This window comes from Girardinichthys multiradiatus, chromosome 22 (assembly GCF_021462225.1).
Source record: "Girardinichthys multiradiatus isolate DD_20200921_A chromosome 22, DD_fGirMul_XY1, whole genome shotgun sequence".
In the NCBI taxonomy this organism is placed as follows: Eukaryota; Metazoa; Chordata; class Actinopteri; order Cyprinodontiformes; family Goodeidae; genus Girardinichthys; species Girardinichthys multiradiatus.
This window is the reverse complement of record NC_061814.1, coordinates 30,714,568-30,735,752: the sequence shown is the minus strand read 5'-3', so window position 1 is coordinate 30,735,752 and position 21,185 is coordinate 30,714,568. Positions and strand designations below refer to the sequence as shown.

Genomic DNA, 21,185 nt, shown 5'->3' with positions numbered 1-21,185 from the left:
TTGCAGAGAAACGCATTTTGTGCCGACCTTAACCATTGGCCTAAATTTGGATTTTTATGTCATCAAATACTTTTTTTTAAAATATATCTAAATGATTTTCTACAAAAAAGTTAAAAACAGAGAAACATTAAATGAAAGATCTATACATTGCGAGCTAAAATGTTCATCAATGTACCAGAACACTGCACTGAGGTCCTGGCGTTATGTGCCACGAGCTTCATCAACCATCTTTAATTAAAGAGTCTCCCAATGAATCTGTTTTTTGTAATATTTTGAAAATTGTATTTTCTGGGTCGTCATTGCAGTGTGCCCTCGGATGTTCCTAAATATGTATGAGGGAGGACGTGCATTGTTTTGTAGCATCATATTAGAGCAGGAAGATATTCTTAATATGTTTTCAAGTATCAAAACAGTCTGTCAAGATGGAAAAGGGTAATTGTTGTTACTTTACATAAGATAAGAATGAACAGGTAGACTAACAGTAGCAAAAAATTACTAGATTTTATTAAATCATATTCTATATAAAAGTGTAACTGGATAACACTTTGCTAAAATGGAATCCATTGCCTTTTCTGCTCCTATACTGTCTCAGTATATACATATCATTTCAGGGTGTGGAGGCACCTATTTATTTTTACACTATATTTTAGGAACGCCAGAGTGTTTTTCTTTTTCTATGCCTTCTCCCTTGCAGACTCACTAGTAATGTGTATAAGTGACGAATACTTTAAAGTCTATTACAAAGGAGAGAAATCCACCCTTATCTTTGTACACAGTGCTTAAGGCTAACATTTTAGCAGGCTGAGAGGAACAACATCTACATCACACCCACATTTAAGCCTGTAATAACTGATTAGGAGACTGACCAAATGTGACATCCTCAAATAAAATATAAACAGGTTTAAATGGATAATGTAATCCTCAAAATGTCTTAGAATCTGGCAGTTTACCTTTTATGTCCACACACCAATAATATATCTGATGTAACTAGGAAGCAGTGGTTTGATAGTATAAATGTCACACTCAAGCTAAGTCTCTCCATCTGGTCTTTTTTTTAATGCTACACGCTTACTTTGCATGGTTTCAACTTTGATGTAGCAACACTGGCGCTCTATCAGAACACAGAAGGGGATTCATCTCTCAGTCATTCAGCAAGAGCACTGTGTAACTGTGTTCTCTGTGTCACTCAGGAGGGGTTTGACGCTTATTAACTGCAATGCTGCTGCAAATTCTTCTTATAAATTTGGTGAAATGAGCAACAGAAAACAGCTCTATTTTCACTGCCTCACTGTCATTTACTAGCACAATTGCGTAAATGTGCTTAGACTGCCTTGGATGTTCTAACTTTACATAAACTTACAGTGGCAGTAATAGTTAAATATAAGTTTCAGTAATAAGTCAGCTTCGAACTATGAAGACATTTTGTTCATGAATTCTCTCTTACGGGTCTCAGGTCATGAGATGGAGCATGCAAAAAAAGTATTAAGCACATTAATGTTTTTCTTGATATAGATTTTTCTAATGTCGTTCACACCATATGTCATTAACAACACAGGTAAACCCCCGCATACAAGGCAATCAAAATAATTAAGTCCATAAATTAAGTCTTGTGAAATTGAATACAATTATATAGGAAAACAACTGAAAGATGAGCTGTGTATGGAGAAGCTATTTACATGCATTGATAATCTGTGATTTTGAACCATTCTTCCACACAAACCGTCTTCAAATTCTGAAGGTTCTGGGGGGCTCTCTCTCTGTATCTGTCAATCCTTTGTCTATACCCTCTTGTTCTTGCAGGATTGAGGGTAAGGGTCTATCTCCAGCAGTTGTACGGCAAGAGGTACACCTTGGACACGTAGCCAGTCCATCACAGGGCAACACACACACACACACACACACACACACACACACACACACACACACACACGCACTCTCATAGCTAAGGGCAATTTAGAGAGGCCAGTTAATCAAAGTGACATATTTTTGATTGTGGGAAGAAGCTAGAGTACCAAGCCAAGCATCCATGGGGAAGACATCTGATTGTATTCTTATCATTATTATATGTCCTTTCCTTTTACGTTTCGATTTATTTTTATGATTATGTATGTATTTCCATCTGAAAAAACTCACAAAGAAAGGGATGACAATTAGAAAAGTTTTAATGATGTGAAATTACATAGTTATTTCTTTGGCGCTCGGACCTGGGAGAAAGACATGAATGCTGAGAATGACATGAGCTAAGATGATCATTTGTAAGGCTTAGATTTAGAGATGTCTTCCCCCCAAAATAAGGGCAGAGGCCGATGAAGAAAATAAAGATCTATTAATAAGGGTTGGAAAATAAATTGAACATGAAGGCAGAATGGAGAATAAACGTGTTCAAATAAAAGCATTAGAAGACAAGGAAAAATTGGCCTCCAATTAAAGAAGGGCGAAACAAAGAGAAAAGTACTTTTCGAAGAACATAGGTAAGCTAGAGTGATGGAGAAAATTAGCCACGACTGACAGGTGCTGAAGGGAAGAGACCTGCAAAATGGAAACATGACGATTAAACAAAGCCAATGATGGATAAAAGCCAACCACCACCAGGAATTGAACGGAGCTCTACCTGAGAGCTGAGAAAACATTGAGCACATAGAACAGAGTGGAAATCCGGGCGAACATAGGAAGAGAAGGATGAAGAAGACCAACGACCCAATTGCTGGAGAGTGGCTGAGGAGAGACCTTGGGTCGCTGCAGCAGTGGCTGCTCTTATTCTGAAGGAATGGCCTGAAAACTGGCTGGGGGGCATGATGCCCTGAACTGGGACCTGCCTAAAATATTTGAGGAACCAGGATGCGGACATGGGGCTCCTTCTGGCGTGAGAAAATGGGGAAAAAGGATTTGAAAGTAGAAAAGGCTAAACCTGATTATAATAGAATTCGGGTTGATATTAGCAAGGATAAAGAGATGGATTCAATAACTTTAATTGGAGTAAGCTGATGGGCAGAGACGGCAGAAGACCTACGTACTAAATAGAATAATCTGGAACATGACGAGCAGGAACGATTAAGTTTTGAGTTACGACTTCCCAGGATGTACCGGAGGTAAGGCATAATGCCTTAGATGACGAGCGGCTTTGACTAACGGGATCGACCACTGCTGCATGAGATGAAGCGGCGATGCGCTTCTTCCAGAAATGCCCCAGATGCAGCAGGCTGTGGTGATGAGAAGATCACATAAAAAGCTGGGGATTCAAATTGGGAGAGTAAGGAGGCCTTACATTGGAATTGAATTGCCCTGAGAAAATCCCCCAAAACCTATGGACGGAGCTACGTCCGTGTAAATAACCTTACTAAAAATTGACTGTTCATAAATTGTTTCATAAGAGTTTGTTAAGCTGCTGCGGCAGTAGCATGATTAGTGCTTATGTTGAAATGCATAGTCCAGGGAGATGCTGTAAACCACTGAACAGAGCAGTGCCAACCCTGTATGAAGAGAGAAAGTGTGCTTTACAATCATCACGGGAAAAGATAGTTATGATGAATATCGAAACAGGAAATAGTTTTAGCGCCTGGTTGATAAGGGAACAAGGTTGAAATATTATAATAATAATAATCCCTGACTGGCTGCTTGGGGTTCCACCATCAGGAGGTAAGGGTCGGTAGCCAATGAGAATCACATTGCCTAACTCCACCCCTGGCAGGTCATGTAAACCTGTTCGCAGGTTACAGTGGAGCATGGTGCCAGTTGCCATAGACAGTAAGAAAGACAAAAAGTTCAATGATCTCTTAGCCATGCACTAAGGAAACATCTCAACTTGTTACTCAGATGATAAACACCTAGCTAAACTCTGCTATTAAAATCATTTTCTCAAAACGTTTTGGCAAAGACCATTAAGACAAGCCTTTCTTCATGACAACTAAAAACCTGGCTGCTTCCGACAAAATAAGTGCTTACATATTAAAAGCTGCGTCGTGGACAAATATTTGTCAGTCAAGTACAATTTGTATATATGGCAAAATGGGGTAAAAGCACTCAAGGGAAAGATTGACAAGGACAAAAGGGTTGTAATAATTTAAGATAAATAAGTCTTTTATGGTAAAGTAATGAGGCAAAGAGGTTAAAAGCAGCATGTTGATTAAGTTATTAAAGGTATTTACATTCTGCATATTTACTTAAATCTTACAATGAGATCACATGTAAGGCTCTTTCAACCAAAGGATTGTGAACCATCCGCTTAGAGACCATCTTTCAAACCGGGACGCTACAGGCCGTAAAACTTAAAATGAGTCAGCTGAGCAAACGATGACGCTGGAAGAGAAGGAGATACTATTCCAGTTCGAAAGAGGACTGGAGCGGAAAGCCCGGCAGTTTTTGTGACCGAGCAGAAGTTCTGGAAAAAAAAGGAAGAAAAGAACAAAGAGCGCTCTGATGGCCGACTAAGCCACAGGAATCAGAAGGTGGCTTGCATGAAGATACATTATCAGTGGAAAGAACACACCAGTCTAAGCAGGCTCTTGATGGAGCGAGGGTGGACGCAGCTAAGGCTGAGAAGGACTTGAGATACTGATGAAAAACAAGCAGCCATGTAAGAAATGTAGGATGATGATGAGGGACGGATAGGTATTAAATTTATTCTATGCTTGGGTGAAACTAAGCAGCTGGTGACTCTGAAAAGCCTAGAGGTGGCTGTGAGCACCAATAGAGGACCCTAAGAAATGTTAGGGATAACCTTTATTAATATTATGTATAATTTTTTCCATTGATACCATAAAGATACGAATACTCATCAACACGCATGGGGATAAATGGCCTAAGGTTTGACATGAATGACCTGTGGCTGGGGCAGTGAGTGGTTTTTTTTTTTTTTTTGAAGGGAGTAGCCGATAACTGTTTGATTAGAAAGCGACAGCACACTTAGATTAAGAATGGAGACCAGCTACTACACAACCTATCAGACAGACACTGCAATGGTGACACGTAATCTATTGATAAACACAAGGGGAGTGCACAGCTAATGCTTTGGAGTGCCAGATATAAACTACATGTGACCTCCTTTCGGGGCTCTTTGTCAACCTTTGATATACGGCGATGATCCGAGACAGGAGCCTCAGCGCTGATCTCTGTAATCATTCCTCTGCTTAATTTAGAATAAAAGAGCAGAAAGTTAGAAGTTGTTTGAGAATCGTTCCTTTAAGAGTCAGTGAAGTCACAGAGCAGGTGAGTAAGGGATGACGTGGAGCGCTGGAGAGAATCCATGAACGAGATGAATGAAGCATGGAAATTTGTAGGATGATCGGTTTGAGGGATGAAGATGGAAGGAGAACTCCTGGAGAAACCACTTCGGGTGACGCAGCGGCGGGAGCCGGTGAGGAGGCAGGGCTACCTCGGCGACGCTTAGCAGAAGAAGTGAAGGAGTTCTTGATGCGCTTTCCACTTGCCCAGAGCTGAGACAAGGAAGAACTGAGCTATGAAGCGAGGCGAGTGCTCCTACGAGCGGTTGGGGAGGAAGGATTATGAGTCTGTTATGAACAGTTCGAGGAGGCGTCGGAGTTGTAGATGAGCTCAGCTGACAAGCGAGGATGAACACAGCCAAAGGTCCTTTAAAAGCAAGGCGACGGAAGGTGATTGGATGGATAATCAGATGGAGAGGATGCTGACTGGAAGGCCGGGAGACGCACAGAAGAGTCATTGGAAGGTGGAGACAGTGAAGGTGAGTCTTTCTGAATTTTCGTCTAAACTCCATGTGTATGTATAAATGTAAGTATAATGTGTGAATGGGTATGTATGTTTACATGTATGTATACATTCTTTCTTTTATTTAAATCTATTTCACTTACTTTATTTTTTTTTCCCTTTTATTCTCCAATTAGATATCTTTCATACTGGTTAAAATACAGGTCCTTCTCAAAATATTAGCATATTGTGATAAAGTTCATTATTTTCCATAATGTCATGATGAAAATTTAACATTCATATATTTTAGATTCATTGCACACTAACTGAAATATTTCAGGTCTTTTATTGTCTTAATACAGATGATTTTGGCATACAGCTCATGAAAACCCAAAATTCCTATCTCACAAAATTAGCATATCATTAAAAGGGTCTCTAAATGAGCTATGAACCTAATAATCTGAATCAACGAGTTAACTCTAAACATCTGCAAAAGATTCCTGAGGCCCTTAAAACTCCCAGCCTGGTTCATCACTCAAAACCCCAATCATGGGTAAGACTGCCGACCTGACTGCTGTCCAGAAGGCCACTATTGACACCCTAAAGCAAGAGGGTAAGACACAGAAATAAATTTCTGAATGAATAGGCTGTTCCCAGAGTGCTGTATCAAGGCACCTCAGTGGGAAGTCTGTGGGAAGGAAAAAGTGTGGCAGAAAATGCTGCACAACGAGAAGAGGTGACAGGACCCTGAGGAAGATTGTGGAGAAGGGCCGATTCCAGACCTTGGGGGACCTACGGAAGCAGTGGACTGAGTCTGGAGTAGAAACATCCAGAGCCACCGTGCACAGGCGTGTGCAGGAAATGGGCTACAGGTGCCGCATTCCCCAGGTCAAGCCACTTTTGAACCAGAAACAGCGGCAGAAGCGCCTGACCTGGGCTACAGAGAAGCAGCAATGGACTGTTGCTCAGTGGTCCAAAGTACTTTTTTCGGATGAAAGCTAATTCTGCACGTCATTCGGAAATCAAGGTGCCAGAGTCTGGAGGAAGACTGGGGAGAAGGAAATGCCAAAATGCCAGAAGTCCAGTGTCAAGTACCCACAGTCAGTGATGGTCTGGGGTGCCGTGTCAGCTGTTGGTGTTGGTCCACTGTGTTTTATCAAGGGCAGGGTCAATGCAGCTAGCTATCAGGAGATTTTGGAGCACTTCATGCTTCCATCTGCTGAAAAGCTTTATGGAGATGAAGATTTCATTTTTCAACATGGCCTGGCACCTGCTCACAGTGCCAAAACCACTGGTAAATGGTTTACTGACCATGGTTTCACTGTGCTCAATTGGCCTGCCAACTCTCCTGACCTGAACCCCATAGAGAATCTGTGGGATATTGTGAAGAGAACATTGAGAGGCTCAAGACCCAACACTCTGGATGATCTAAAGGCCGCTATCGAAGCATCCTGGGCCTCCATAAGACCTCAGCAGTGCCACAGGCTGATTGCCTCCATGCCACACCGCATTGAAGCAGTCATTTCTGCAAAAGGATTCCCGACCAAGTATTGAGTGCATAACTGTACATGATTATTTTAAGATTGACGTTTTTTGTATTAAAAACACTTTTCTTTTATTGGTTGGATGAAATATGCTAATTTTGTGAGATAGGAATTTTGGGTTTTCATGAGCTGTATGCCAAAATCATCTGTATTAAGACAATAAAAGACCTGAAATATTTCAGTTAGTGTGCAATGAATCTAAAATATATGAATGTTAAATTTTCATCATGACATTATGGAAAATAATGAACTTTATCACAATATGCTAATATTTTGAGAAGGACATGTATTATTATTAAGGTGCACCAAGCCATATTTTCACTTGTCACACTCATATGGGGGGGGTAACTTTATTTGTCTCGCAGACCTCTCCAAAGGCCATTGAAGGTCATATTATGGTTTTTTGCATTTTGTGTAGTGGGCTTTGCGCATCCCATTTGGGGAAATGCTTCTGCAAGATGCTCTGTGTGTTTACTATGTTCTTTGTGCAAAGTGTCTCCAACTCTTTACTGCTCTTTACATCTGTTTATTTTGTCAACCAAGTGACCAGATTACACACTACATTGTTAAGTAAGATGCTATGTCTCCATCTCTGATAGGACAGGAATCAACAATCCTATCAAACACAGTAAAGTACTACATTAGCTTTACCAGCTGGGAGCAAAAGTTAAATTTTTACAGGAGACTCATCTAAAAAACTTTGAGCACTTTGCTGCCAAATCTGCCAGTTCAAACAGATTCAGGCGTGACAACAGATCCATTTCAGATTAATATCTTTCAGAAATTTTATAAGTCATGCTACTCATCTGAATTTGCACCCACAGTTGCAGTCCTTAACAATTTCTTTTTTTAATTAGGATATTCCTGTGATTTCTGTGGGGTTCTTCTGATCAGTTTATACAGACTTGGCAATCATTATAACTACTGGCTAGACAAACTAACCTTCCCTCTATCCCAGACTAGTTTTTGATTATATATTTATTCTGTGTTTGGAGGTTTCCTCTCTTCCTTTGTTCATGCCTGTGTACATAACTAGCTGACTCTGGGTGCAGAATTAACTTATTTTCTTTAAAATAGTGGTGGTTATCTTTTCATATTGCTTTGAGGTAAGTGGAGGCTGTGTGTTTTGAGTTTGTAATTTATGTCATAAATGGAGTTGAACAGTTTGTTTTATATGTACAGTGTTGTAGTAGTCTTACATGACTATAAAATCTCTGTGGTTAAAAACCAAACAAACTTTGGAAAAGTGTTCTGTGATGCATCCCTGTCTGCTAACCAACTAACAATGATACTAAAGCTGGAAAACACACCATAAAGCTACGGCACAATGTATCATTGGGACCATGTTAATTTACACCACAGATGTCAAGCTGAAGGGACTGTAATAATGATTATTTTTTCTTTCCCAACCACATAATTAACGCCGTGAAATATGTGAGATATTTTCTTTTTATTGTTTAATCAAATAAATATGTGAGATACAGTGCCTTGCAAAAGTACTCGGCCCCCTTGAACTGGTCAACCTCTTGCCACATTTCGGGCTTCAAACATAAAGATATAAAATTCAAATTTTTTGTGAAGAATCAACAACAAGTGGGACACAATCGTGAAGTGGAATGAAATTTATTGGATTTGTCAAACTTTTTTAACAAATAAAAAACTGAAAAGTGGGGCGTGGAATATTATTCGGCCCCCTTGTGTTAATACTTTGTAGCGCCACCCTTTGCTGCAATTACAGCTGCAAATCACTTGGGTTATATTTCTATCAGTTTTGCACATCGAGAGACTGAAATTCTTGTCCATTCTTCCTTGCAAAACAGCACGAGCTCAGTGAGGTTGGATGGAGAGCGTTCATGAACAGCATTCTTCAGCTCTTTCCACAGATTCTCGATTGGATTCAGGTCTGGACCTTGACTTGGCCATTCCAACACCTGGATACGTTTATTTGTGAACCATTCCATTGTAGATTTGGCTTTATGTTTTGGATCATTGTCTTGTTGGAAGATAAATCTCCGTCCCAGCCTCAGGTCTCTTGCAGACTCCAACAGGTTTTCTTCCAGAATGGTCATGTATTTGGCCCCATCCATCTTCCCATAAATTTTGACCATCTTCCCTGTCCCTGCTGACGAAAAGCAGGCCCAAACCATGATGCTGCCACCACCATGTTTGACAGTGGGGATGATGTGTTCAGAGTGATGAGCTGTGTTGCTTTTATGCCAAACATATCGTTTTGCATTGTGGCCAAACAGTTTGATTTTGGTTTCATCTAACCAGAGCACTTTCTTCCACATGTTTGGTGTGTCTCCCAGGTGGCTTGTGGCAAACTTTAAACGAGACTTTCTATGGATATCTTTGAGAAATGGCTTTCTTCTTGCCACTCTTCCATAAAGGCCAGATTTGTGCAGTGTACGACCGATTGTTGTCCTATGGACAGACTCTCTCACCTCAGCTGTAGATCTCTGCAGTTCATCCAGAGTGATCATGGGCCTCTTGGCTGCATCTCTGATCAGTCTTCTCCTTGTTCGAGATGAAAGTTTAGAGGGACGACCGGGTCTTGGTAGATTTGCAGTGGTCTGATACTCCTTCCATTTCAATATGATTACTTGCACAATGCTCCTTGGGATGTTTAAAGCTTGAGAAATCTTTTTGTATCCAAATCCGGCTTTAAACTTCTCCACAACAGTATCTCGGACCTGGCTGGTGTGTTCCTTGGTCTTCATGATGCTCTCTGCGCTTTGAACAGAACCCTGAGACTATCACAGAGCAGGTGCATTTATACGGAGACTTAATTACACACAGGTGGATTCTATTTATCGTCATCAGTCATTTGGGACAACATTGGATCATTCAGAGATCCTCACTGAACTTCTGGAGTGAGTTTGCTGCACTGAAAGTAAAGGTGCCGAATAAAATTGCATGCCCCACTTTTCAGTTTTTTATTTGTTAAAAACATTTGACACATCCAATGAATTTCATTCCACTTCACGATTGTGTCCCATTGTTGATTCTTCACAAAAAATTAGAATTTTATATCTTTATGTTTGAAGCCTAAAATGTGGCAAGAGGTCGAAAAGTTCAAGGGGGCCGAGTACTTTCGCAAGGCACTGTATTTTCTTCCCAGTGCAGAATGGAAAACCAAAGTGGCAGATCACAGGCTGAGGTAGGATTTTGACACAATTGTCCTAATTTTTATCAGTGTATGGGTGTGTACATGTCTTGTGTTTAGTTTAGTCATTTCAAATTGTGCATGAATTAAATAGTATATGAATTTATTTTATGTCTTTTGCTGTGTGATTACATTACAATGGTGTTCACCCAATTCCCATTCCACTATGACTGGAACAGTTCAACAGAAGCAGCACAGCACTTTCTGGCATTTCTCACCGGAACATTTCCTCACACTCCTAGAGAGGGTCAGAGTTCAACCCTGGAGAGAGCAATGAAGCTTAAGTTGACTACCAATTCAGGAATTTTTCACTACCTAAAGCATCTTTAAGTTGCTCTAGTTTAAAAACTACAATACCTTGACTCTTCGAAACTGGACTAGATTATTTTAAAACTAATACCACAATCATTTAGATTGTAGTTTTTATTTGTGAAACTTCAATAAAGGGCCATGTAAATGCTTTTTCGCTTCTGGACCACATTAGAACTGGTCCAGCTTAAAAACTACAATCCTTAAACCTGAACTGGATTATTATAAACTATTAGCTCACATAGAGCAAATTTGAAAGAAAACTCAAAAATAGGCCTTAAAGTGTGTGTGTGTGTAGTTTAGGGGTCTCTACAATAAAATAGACCCTAGTTTAAAAAAATATACAACTTTTAACTTGTAAACATTTTCATTGATATGGCATTACTTTTTAAACTTATTTTGTTCTATTTCAGAGATGTGTCTCAACTTCTGCTCTCAGTTACATTAGAAGCTCCTTTCTCACTGCAAAAAAGGGATTCAGCTATGAATTATTCTGAAATTCTTTTTATATTTTATTTTCTTTTTTGATGCTCCTGTTTTGTTTTACCTATACTCCATCTAGCTACTGTCAATGTGGTCCACTGCTTCAGAACTGGTTAGTGTTTTGACTTTTTCCAAAGCTGTTCTCAATGCCTGAATTACATCACAAGTGAAATGTTGAAAAACATTTTTACCAAATATTCTGTTTACTCTAAATTTTATTAAGTTATTAAAAACATGTCATTTTATAACATCTTTTATAATTTCAGACCCTGCTTCTCTTTGCCTAATCCTAGCCTGAGCTTCCAGCTGCCAGGAGACACAGATCTTCTAAAAACAGCTTTCTTTTTTTTACCTTTTTGTGCCACTAGTGGCCTTTATTCTTTGGTAGCTGGGCAGGAAGAAAGGCAGATAGAGAAGGGGAAGACATGCAGTACATGACTTGGGAACTGAACCCAAGACATCTGCATCTAGGACTATGGCTTCCTTGTATGGTGAACCTGCTCTATCACTGAGCCTGTCGGTGCTATTAATGGTCTCTTCTTTTAATTCAATTACTATCATTGATGTAGATGTGTTTTGTCTGAAACCATACTGGCTATCAGTCAGTCAGTCATTTTCTACCGCTTATTCCATAGTGGGTCGCGGGGGAGCTGGTGCCTATCTCCAGCAGGGGCAAGAGGCAGGGTACACCCTGGACAAGTCGCCAGTCCATCACAGGGCAACACACAAACAACCACGCACACACTCATTCATATACCTAACGGCAATTTAGAGAGACCAATTAACCTAACAGGCATGTTTTTGGACTGTGGGAGGAAGCTGGAGTACCCGGTGAGAACCCACACATGTACGGGGAGAACATGCAAACTCCATGCAGAAAGACCCCCGGCTGGGAATCAAACCCAATACCTTCTTGCTGCAAGGCAACAGTGCTACCAACTGCGCCACCGTGCAGCCCGTCATACTGGCTAACAGTAAATTATTGTTCTTTCCCATGAATTGGTCTAATCTTCAAATGAACAGCCCTTCCAGTATTTTGAAGAATTGGCAGAGTAAAGATACAGGCCTGTAATTAGTGAAGTGGTAATTGTCTCCAGCCTTGTACCGTTGAATTACCTTGACTGTTTTAATTTTGCTTGGAAATGTTTCAGTTGGGAATGAAAAACTATAGATGAATAATTTGTGATAACATCAGTGACAGTCTCAACTAATGTCATTATTCCATTGCAGTCAACAGATGTCTATTTCTTAGATTTAATAACTATATCTAAAATTTTATTTGTATCTACAGGTTTTTGAAAGTTATTACTTGCTTAAAATCCTATCATTCTGAACAAAAATATTCAGGATAATCTATATTAGATTATTCACTTTTTCCCATATAGTTTTTTTTTTTAATACAAATTAGATATTTTCTCTTACATATCCTCATCCTAGTCAATTTATTTTTATAATATAATTCTGTTCTGCTCCAAAGATTTTGGATTTTATAAATTGTCTATAAATATTTCTCATTTACAAGCATTTTGTAATAATTGTGATTCATGGCATATCTGTATACAGTTCTGTTATTTTACTTATTTGGCAGCATTTGATTTATAAAGTAGTCAGCACATTCAAAATTGTTTCAAAAGCGCTTTTTACATCCTTTTCTTCATACACCACATTCCACTAATCCAACTTCAGCTTTGAAGACCTTTTCATTTTCTGGTATTTCCTTGTGTATAAAGGCTCTCCCTCTTCTCCAGACAGGAATGGAAATCACAAAAAAAAAAAAAAAAAGTGAAATTATGAGTTCTATAAATTATCAGAAGCCCACTTCTTGAACTGCATTTCAGATAATTTACTAAATATTCTGTCGGTAAGTATGGCTGAGTGAGTCGTTATTCTGCTTCTGCTGGGCTTTATAATTTGTGGATAATGGTTCAAACTATCATAATGATATCTTAAGTTAATTTAGAAGATAGATATCAAAAGCTTAAAAAATAAAAATAAAAAATACATGACTTTGTAATTTACACTGGCAAATAATGTCTATATAAACATTCCAGTACATAATACAAGCTTTCATGTTATCACAACCTTATATGTCGGAGCCGTTGCGGGAGGGGTAAACACCACACAATGATTTTTGCTTAAAATATTTAATACATTTAAATAAAAGATACTTGAAAAGCCAAATTGCAGGTTAACCAAAAACCCCATCAATAAACAAAGCCAACACAGCCTAAACATAAGAGACAAACCAAACAAATGATCTCAGAGGGCTGCAGAAGCATGTGTAGCAGTTCTTGACAAGCAGACAGCAATCAAGCTAGCCACCAGCACCTGCAGAAGGCCTCTTTTCAAACACTGCAAGGAAGAACAACCAAAACTAAACTAGGGCTGGAACATAGTTGTCCTATTGATTCATGCAATAAAAGAAAAATGTGTTGACATAAAATCAAGTCAAAATTCTAGCAGTTTCAAATACACACAACTGTAAATATACTTTATAAGTACAACATTTAATTCATTCATTATAAGGATTTGTTCACAGTATGTTTAAACACCATTGTTCACACAGCAAGAAACATTGAAATAATGAAACTAAATACAAGACACATACATACGCAAACAAAAATTTGGAAAAATGTGTCAAAATCCTACCTCGGCCTGTGATCTGCCAATTTGGTTTTGGATTCTGCATTGGGAAGAAAAGTACATATTTCAGACTCACATTTCACCACAGTGATTATGTGACTGAGAAAGAAAAAATATCTAATTACAGTCACTTCAGGTTGACATCTGTGGTGTAAATTTACATAGTCCCATTGACACATTGTGTTACAGCATTACCTTGTGTTTTCCAGCTTTAGCATTGCTGCTATAGTTAGCAGAAGGGTGTCTCACAGAACATAGTTATTAACCAAGGATTTCTGATATGTGCAAAACAAGTTTGTTTTTGTCAAAGCTTTCGAGACAGCTTTGACTCACATACAGAAAAACGCTCAGATGTAACAGAATGCAAGGTGTTTCTTTTTTTTTTTCAGCAAAATAATCAGGAGCGGGGAAACGCCAACTGTACGGGAAGGAAGGAGAAATGACTGATGAACAAAGGATAATGTAGAAAAATGACTAAAAGATCTGAGAAACGGCTTACTAAATTGTTGCCGCTTGAACCACCAGGGGGTCGAGGGATTCAGGGTCTTGGCTTGCGAAGTAGGAGTTGCTCAGCTGTTCTCTCTGGTGCTGTCTGAGAGGACTTGGTGAAAAGCAGAGATAGCTTGGGTGCGGGTACTTGTGTTGGATGGTGGAAAAGGGTACGCTTATGCCGTGGTCCTGAAGGAGGAGGAAGCGGGAAACCGCCAGCTTGGTCCATGTCCGAAAAGTACAGGTGGTTGGGAACGAAGTCCACAAAAACAAAGATCCAATTTCTACAAGGCAAGGTAAACAAAGCCTTATGCTAGAAACCTGCAAGGGAGCAAAATACAAAGTTACAAGGAGCACAAAAATGAAGCAAAAAATCAGTAGAGGCTGAGCTTGTTACCACTAAGGCAAACACTGTGGCGAAGTGCTGGCAGCCTCCCGCTTAAGTACTCCTCCATGCAATCAGCAGATAGGTCGCACCTGTCACCCAGAGCACCTGAGAACCTCCAGCACCAACTGAGAAACACTGAGACAATGAATACAACACAGTACACACACACACACACACACACAGATCCTGGCAGGTTTGTGAATAACTCTTATATTTGTGAGATAAAATAATGATAATTTGAATTTAAGATAACTGGTTTTCTATGCTAAATTTTACTTTCAAAAATAAAATATTTCATTGCAATTTTAAAAGTTTTGATCACATAAGGATTTTTTTTTGATTGAAATTATTTTGTTTGATTGAATAATAAAAAGACAAATGTCCCTCTGTACTTGCACTCCCTGTGCACAAACCCCTGCCCAGGATTCAAACCCACAACCTGCTACCAACTGTGTCACCATGTAGCCCTTTCTCTGTAACCAACTGAGATATTCCTTGATTGTTTGTTTGGGATGACTGTCTTGTTGAAGAATTTCCTCTTCACATTCTTATCAAGAATGTCTCTATTGATCCGTTCTTATACAAAGCCATGTGGGGATGATCAGTGTCCTACGCCAAATATGAAGTGTGCAATGACACCTAAAGAGTTCAGTTTTGGTCTTATCTCTTATCTCTTGTTTTTCTGATATATCAAATACTTATGTCAAGCAATAAAATGCTAATTAATTACACAATCACACAATGTGATGTTCTGGATTTTTGTTGTAGATTCTGTCACTCATAGTTGAAGAGTACCTATGATTAAAAATGAAAGACTTTTACATGATTTGCAAGTGGGAAAACCTGCAAAATACTTGTCCTCTGAGCTGTAAAAATTGAGGGCGGTGTGGGGAATGACATTGAAGGCTGGTAAGTTAATCAGGAGATCATGTGGGACAGCTAGGGCAGTATGACAACAAGGAAACTGAGGGAGAGAGGCTAATTACCACAGAGGAGACTGAACTAAAACACAAAGAACTACAAACCAAGGGGGAAAGATAAACAGAGATCTAAGAGAAATAAAACCAATAGCACAGAGGAACACAGCACAAGTAAACAAAACAATAAACTAAACACAAAACAATTAACTATTCTAACGGACAGTATTAAACACAGAGAAATGAACTGACTATGAACTGAATATGAACCTATTTTCTTTCTTTCCATTAAAGAGTGGTATAGTTGTGGACCATCTCCGGCAGTTGGAATCATTGCAGTTTACAGGTCACCCATAAAACGAGCAAGAAGGTACACACATTCTGTAACAGAAACACTTTTCTTCAGACTTTAGCATTTTCAGTTTTGCACAAACAATATAAGACATATTATCTCTAAGTACAATGCCTAGTTTCCACCAGTCGCACCAGTACCAGCCCCAACAAGGCTCCATACCGTCTGTCTTGCAGAATCATTTCATGCCTTAAGGGATATTAGAGTGGAGCCTATTGTTTGCTTGTCTCTGCAAGTCCCATTAATGTTTGCAGAAATCATTTTTTAATAAATTTGTCAGCTACCAAAACTTAGACAAACAACTAACACTACATCTCCTTCGTGGTGTATGTACTGTAAATTATAGTCTCTTTGCAAAGTCACATTAAACCACTCTGCATGGTTCAAGTACACTGACTAGTTGATTTTAGTTATGACTGTGAGTCTTGTTTTCTTTATTGTCACTTTTTTAATATTTGAATTGCACAGTCTGCGATGGTTGCGGCAGCTTTTCATCTGGTTAAAACTAAGGAAAAGTTTAGGAAAAAGGTAATCTAAGTAGTACCTTTAAGCTTCCAAAAATGAAAAGAGTGAATAGAGACTACTGCCTATTTATGTGGCCTCTGATAAAGCAGAACCTGGAAACTGTGTTCAAAGCTTAGAGTGACCCAGTGCCAATGTCTCAATTGGTTCGATATGCATTGGACCTGTACCTGATTTAAAAATTTATGAAGCATCTGTGAGCAAAGTTTGTATACATGGCTCACTTAGAATTTCAAGTCCGTCACACTCTAGACTGTCTGGCTGGCTGGCATGGAGAAAATAATTCTCCAGTACGCCTTTCTACACATTTTTATTTTGTTCAACCTTTTTTTATCAGTAATAATCCCATTGAGGTTCAGAATAGGGTGACTAGATATGCTGATTTGTGCGGGACTGAGCCACATTTTTCACCCCTGTCCCGGTGTCCCTCAAACAGAAACAATGTCCTGCATTTGACTGGGTCAAATTCTGATGAGTGGGTCAAATTCTGATGACTGGAGCTTTTCTGAAATGTAAAGAAAGCAGAGTTGCAGTCATCATCACAGAGCCGCATCAGCTGTAAATTAAAATATTCAGAAGCGTCCCACATCATGACCAACCTGCGCGCCACGATGCTAATAAAATAAAACAGAACGACAGAAGAAAATAATTTTCTTGTATAGCTTATATCAGTAAACTATACAGAATATAAAGGAAAGTATGTCACGGAAAAGAAAATGCAGCTAAAACAAAGACTGAAATGGTTAGTGACTGGATGAGGCCAATGAAATGTAATCTAAGGGATTTTTGTGAAGTTTGCCAAAGTTATTTTTCAATTTCACACGGAGGGGAGCACGATGTGAAGCGACACTGTAAAAGTGAATCGCACAAGAAACGCACAGCTGAAAAAGGCACTTGCTGATCTATGGACTCATTTTACTCCAACCCAGAGATGACTGCCAAGCAGACAAGGTAACAGCAGCCAAGATTACCAATATTAAGCTTTAAAAGATTGTAAATTTGTTTTTCAAACTTGTGCTAATTCATTGTTGCGCACCAACAGGCAAAGCAGAGATTGATGAATTGACACTCTATACGTTTTTGATAATCAGCAAAACCAAGTTCACAAGAACTTGTTTTCTTTCAAGAAAACTTTTTGGCATGAGTGTTTCGACTCTGAGATGTCATTTATATCAACGTATATTTGGCACTGCTATGGAAATAATACAAGGGCTCCCCAAAGTTTGCAGCAAGAACAAATAATACAAATACTCAGTGTTATGCTATGCTATGGAGAGACTCAAGCTGTGCTGATGAAGATTTGCTTTCAACATAATTTAGTAAATAATTAATTGACTACTTAGGGTAATGCAAAGACTGTGTATATTGCATTAAACATTTAGCCCAAGATCATTAGGGAATGGTAAAAACCCTGTTGTAATTTAGAAAAACACTGAATGTTACACCCTTCATCACAAAACATACACACTATACTACAAACAAATCGGTGGTTTAGAAGTGACACACGTCATAGATGTGACAGGACTTGATTTTCCAGGACATACAGCTAATTTTTTCATGTTAAGATGAATGCAAACACGTTTTTATATACATGACAAGATAGGCAACATGGTGACAGCAGCTTTTAGTTTATCTTTTTTAAGTTGAGTAATGGTGTTTTGATTTAGATTTTATCCCAAACATATAAAAACACTCATATCAGTTTGATACAGTGAAGACTAAATTTATTCCCAAAGAGTTTAACATGACAGGTGAACAATTTTGCAACTGATTACTCCTTTGTAGGTTTCTAGAATCTAGAAGTAGTTTTTCTACTGGTTCATATTTGTCTCTTGTTACTACATTTGCTGATATAAATCACAATTCTTTCACTATTTAGGAGTACTTTCATTCCCTTTATCAAATTCAGATTATTTTCCATTAAGGCAAAAAAGATTCACTGCGATGTAACTCTTATTTTAAGGCTATATCTACACAAGCATTCAATTTTGCAGAACACAAAGCTACATAAGTTCCTGTGGCCATAGTTTTCTTTTGTTTCATGCCACCTGGAATGGTAAAGATGACCCAGTATCCATTCCCTGCCCCAGTAACTTCATCCCAACAGTTTCCCTCTGGGGTCAAGCAGCTATGAATAATGAGATGAAACACCATGCATTAATGTAATAGCAAGGGCCCTCAAGGAATGTGTGGGAGCAGATGATTGTTCGCAGCCTCTTTGGGGCTGTCAGTAAACATCTGCCCCCTGTAGCGAGAGGCACTTTAGCTGCACCAACACTGTGGTCCAACACCCCTTCCCCTACATCCTGGGAAATAAATGATGAGCTTCTATCTAACCCCTAAGCAACATGCTAGCTTTGTGGCCACCTCTGGGTACAAGTGATTTATGAGTACACATCATCATGAGCATTGCTTATAATACAGTGACATTTAAATGATTGCAGATTCTTCATGGGTAATTCAACACATTAAGTATTTGTACAGTTGAATTTAACATAAATTGCTCACCAGGGGAGTTCTTTAGGCAATTCACAAGCAATGCCTGAAAGTCTTATGTAACTGACACATGCTTTAACCTTGTTTTCACGAATACATGTTAATATTTCAAAGATGATCCTTGAAATTATAAATGATCATCCAGATTCATTTAAGAGCTCCTTCACTTGCATCCAAAAAAGCTGCATGAACATAGTTAGAAATATCTCTTATTGATGCCAATAAAGCAGATAATTTAAACTAATTCATCAGAAGCTAGTGATTGTTCTGACTTTAATGATGAATCAAGAAGACAAGCAAAACTTTATTTCCGACTCTTAAAACTTTTCAACTAAGCAAATGTTAAGTTGTGTTTATTTGGAAAAACATTTTCTATTTTTTTTTTTTTTTGTACATATAGATTATATGTTCTCCAGCTTTCCAGAAAGGGGTAGACAGCAAAAACTTTTTTCATTGGAAAGGACACATTCTGCTGAAATTAACCATATGTGTCTCATCTTGCTAGGATTTAAACTTATCAAGTTATAAAACCTCAAACCTTGGTACTTTGATAAGATTTTTATTGCAAAACACTGTTGGGTGATCTGCAGTTGGATATTTTCGGTCATAACTGGAAGGCATAGAGAGCTAAGACTTGTTTCATTGGAAATGACACGTTCTGATGAAAATAACCATGTTGTATGTAACTTGTCCACAGCCCACACTTTTGTGTCATATTAAAACAGAATGAGGAATTTCTGTCTTTCTCACACTTACATTTTTAAATTAAATCTTTGCTAATATTTTAGTTTATTTATGTATGTGTATGCTTTAAAGCTATACTATGCTGTATGCTTTTTCCATCTACAACATATATTTCAGAGGTGATGTTCAAAGTATTTCTCTTAGTAACAGTTTGATAATTAACACAAACAATGCAGCAACAAACAGTAGATTTCACATTTGCAGGAATTTTTTAAGAGGGTCTTTTTCATGGAATGTTTTCAGCTTTTTCATTGTATTATATCAATTCTGGGAATGGCTAAGCAAAAATTTTAATTACAGCTTTTTTATTTGCATACAGTACAAAGAAAACCTGTAAGTATATATACTGAGGCAGGGGTAGAGACATGACAGGCAATCCAGATGAGCTAATCGGTGTGAGTTGCAGCTGAGGCAGAAAGAAAGCAGAGCAATCAGAGGACAAGTAGAGCAGCTGAGGCAGAAGTATGTAACAGAAATAATTCCAAATTTATAAAGAACAGAACACAAGAATAAACTAGTGTAACAAGATGATACTAAAAATAATTAACAAAGAAAACAAGAAAATTATTAAAACATAAAGACTATAGAAATCAAAACACAAATCATCAAGGATCATTACAGAAGGCACACTTACATGTTTTGTTTCTCAATTGCATTTAGTTCTAGAGTTTGACTGGGTCATTCTAACACTTGATTTTCCTCTGATTTAAACCATGGAAGGTGAACCTTTGCCCCTGTGTTAAGCCTTCTGCATTCTGCAATAGCTTTGCCTCTAGGATTGCCTTGCATCTACCTCCATCCATCTTACAATCTACTCTGACTAGTTTTAGATTCTCTGTTGAAGTGCATCCCCACAGCTTGATGCTGCGACCACCACATGGATGGTGTGCTAGTTTTGCATGTAAGCCAAAAAGTTACATTTTGGTCTCACATTACCAAAGAACATTTTCAGTGTCCCCTTGAGGGCTTATGGAAAACTAAATATGACTCATATGGCTATGTTTCAATAATGACTTTGTTCTTGCTGCTCTTCTATAGAAGCTAGATTTGTAGAGTGCATGACTTTTAACAAATAATTAACAGCTTCTCCCACCTGAGCAATGGATCTCTGCAGAGTTGCCATGGCCTCTTGGTTGTTCTTCAATAATTTATTAGTATGGTGTAGGGCCTCCGTGTGCAGCCAATACAGTGTCAATTCGTCTTGGGAATGACATATACAAGTCCTGCACAGTGGTCAGAGGGATTTTAAGCCATTCTTCTTGCAGGATAGTGGCCAGGTCACTACGTGATCCTGCCTCGCTCCTCCAAAACACCCCAAAGTGGCTCAACAATATTTAGTTCTGGTGACTGTGCAGGCCATGGGAGATGTTCAACTTCACTTTCATGTTCATCAAACCAATCTTTCACCAGTCTTGCTGTGTGTATTGGTGCATTGTCATCCTGATACATGGCACCACCTTCAGGACACAAT

The 21,185-nt window shown here is 38.6% G+C and overlaps 1 long non-coding RNA gene across 1 annotated transcript; it reads right to left on the bottom strand.

Moving 5' to 3' along the window:
• Positions 1–13,291: 13,291 nt before the first annotated feature.
• LOC124859387 lies at positions 13,292–14,717 on the bottom strand. Its single transcript, XR_007036081.1, has 4 exons — positions 14,306–14,717; positions 14,002–14,224; positions 13,813–13,846; positions 13,292–13,515 (listed from the first exon to the last, which is right to left on the bottom strand). It is a non-coding gene; the product is annotated as an uncharacterized LOC124859387 (long non-coding RNA).
• Positions 14,718–21,185: the final 6,468 nt, after the last annotated feature.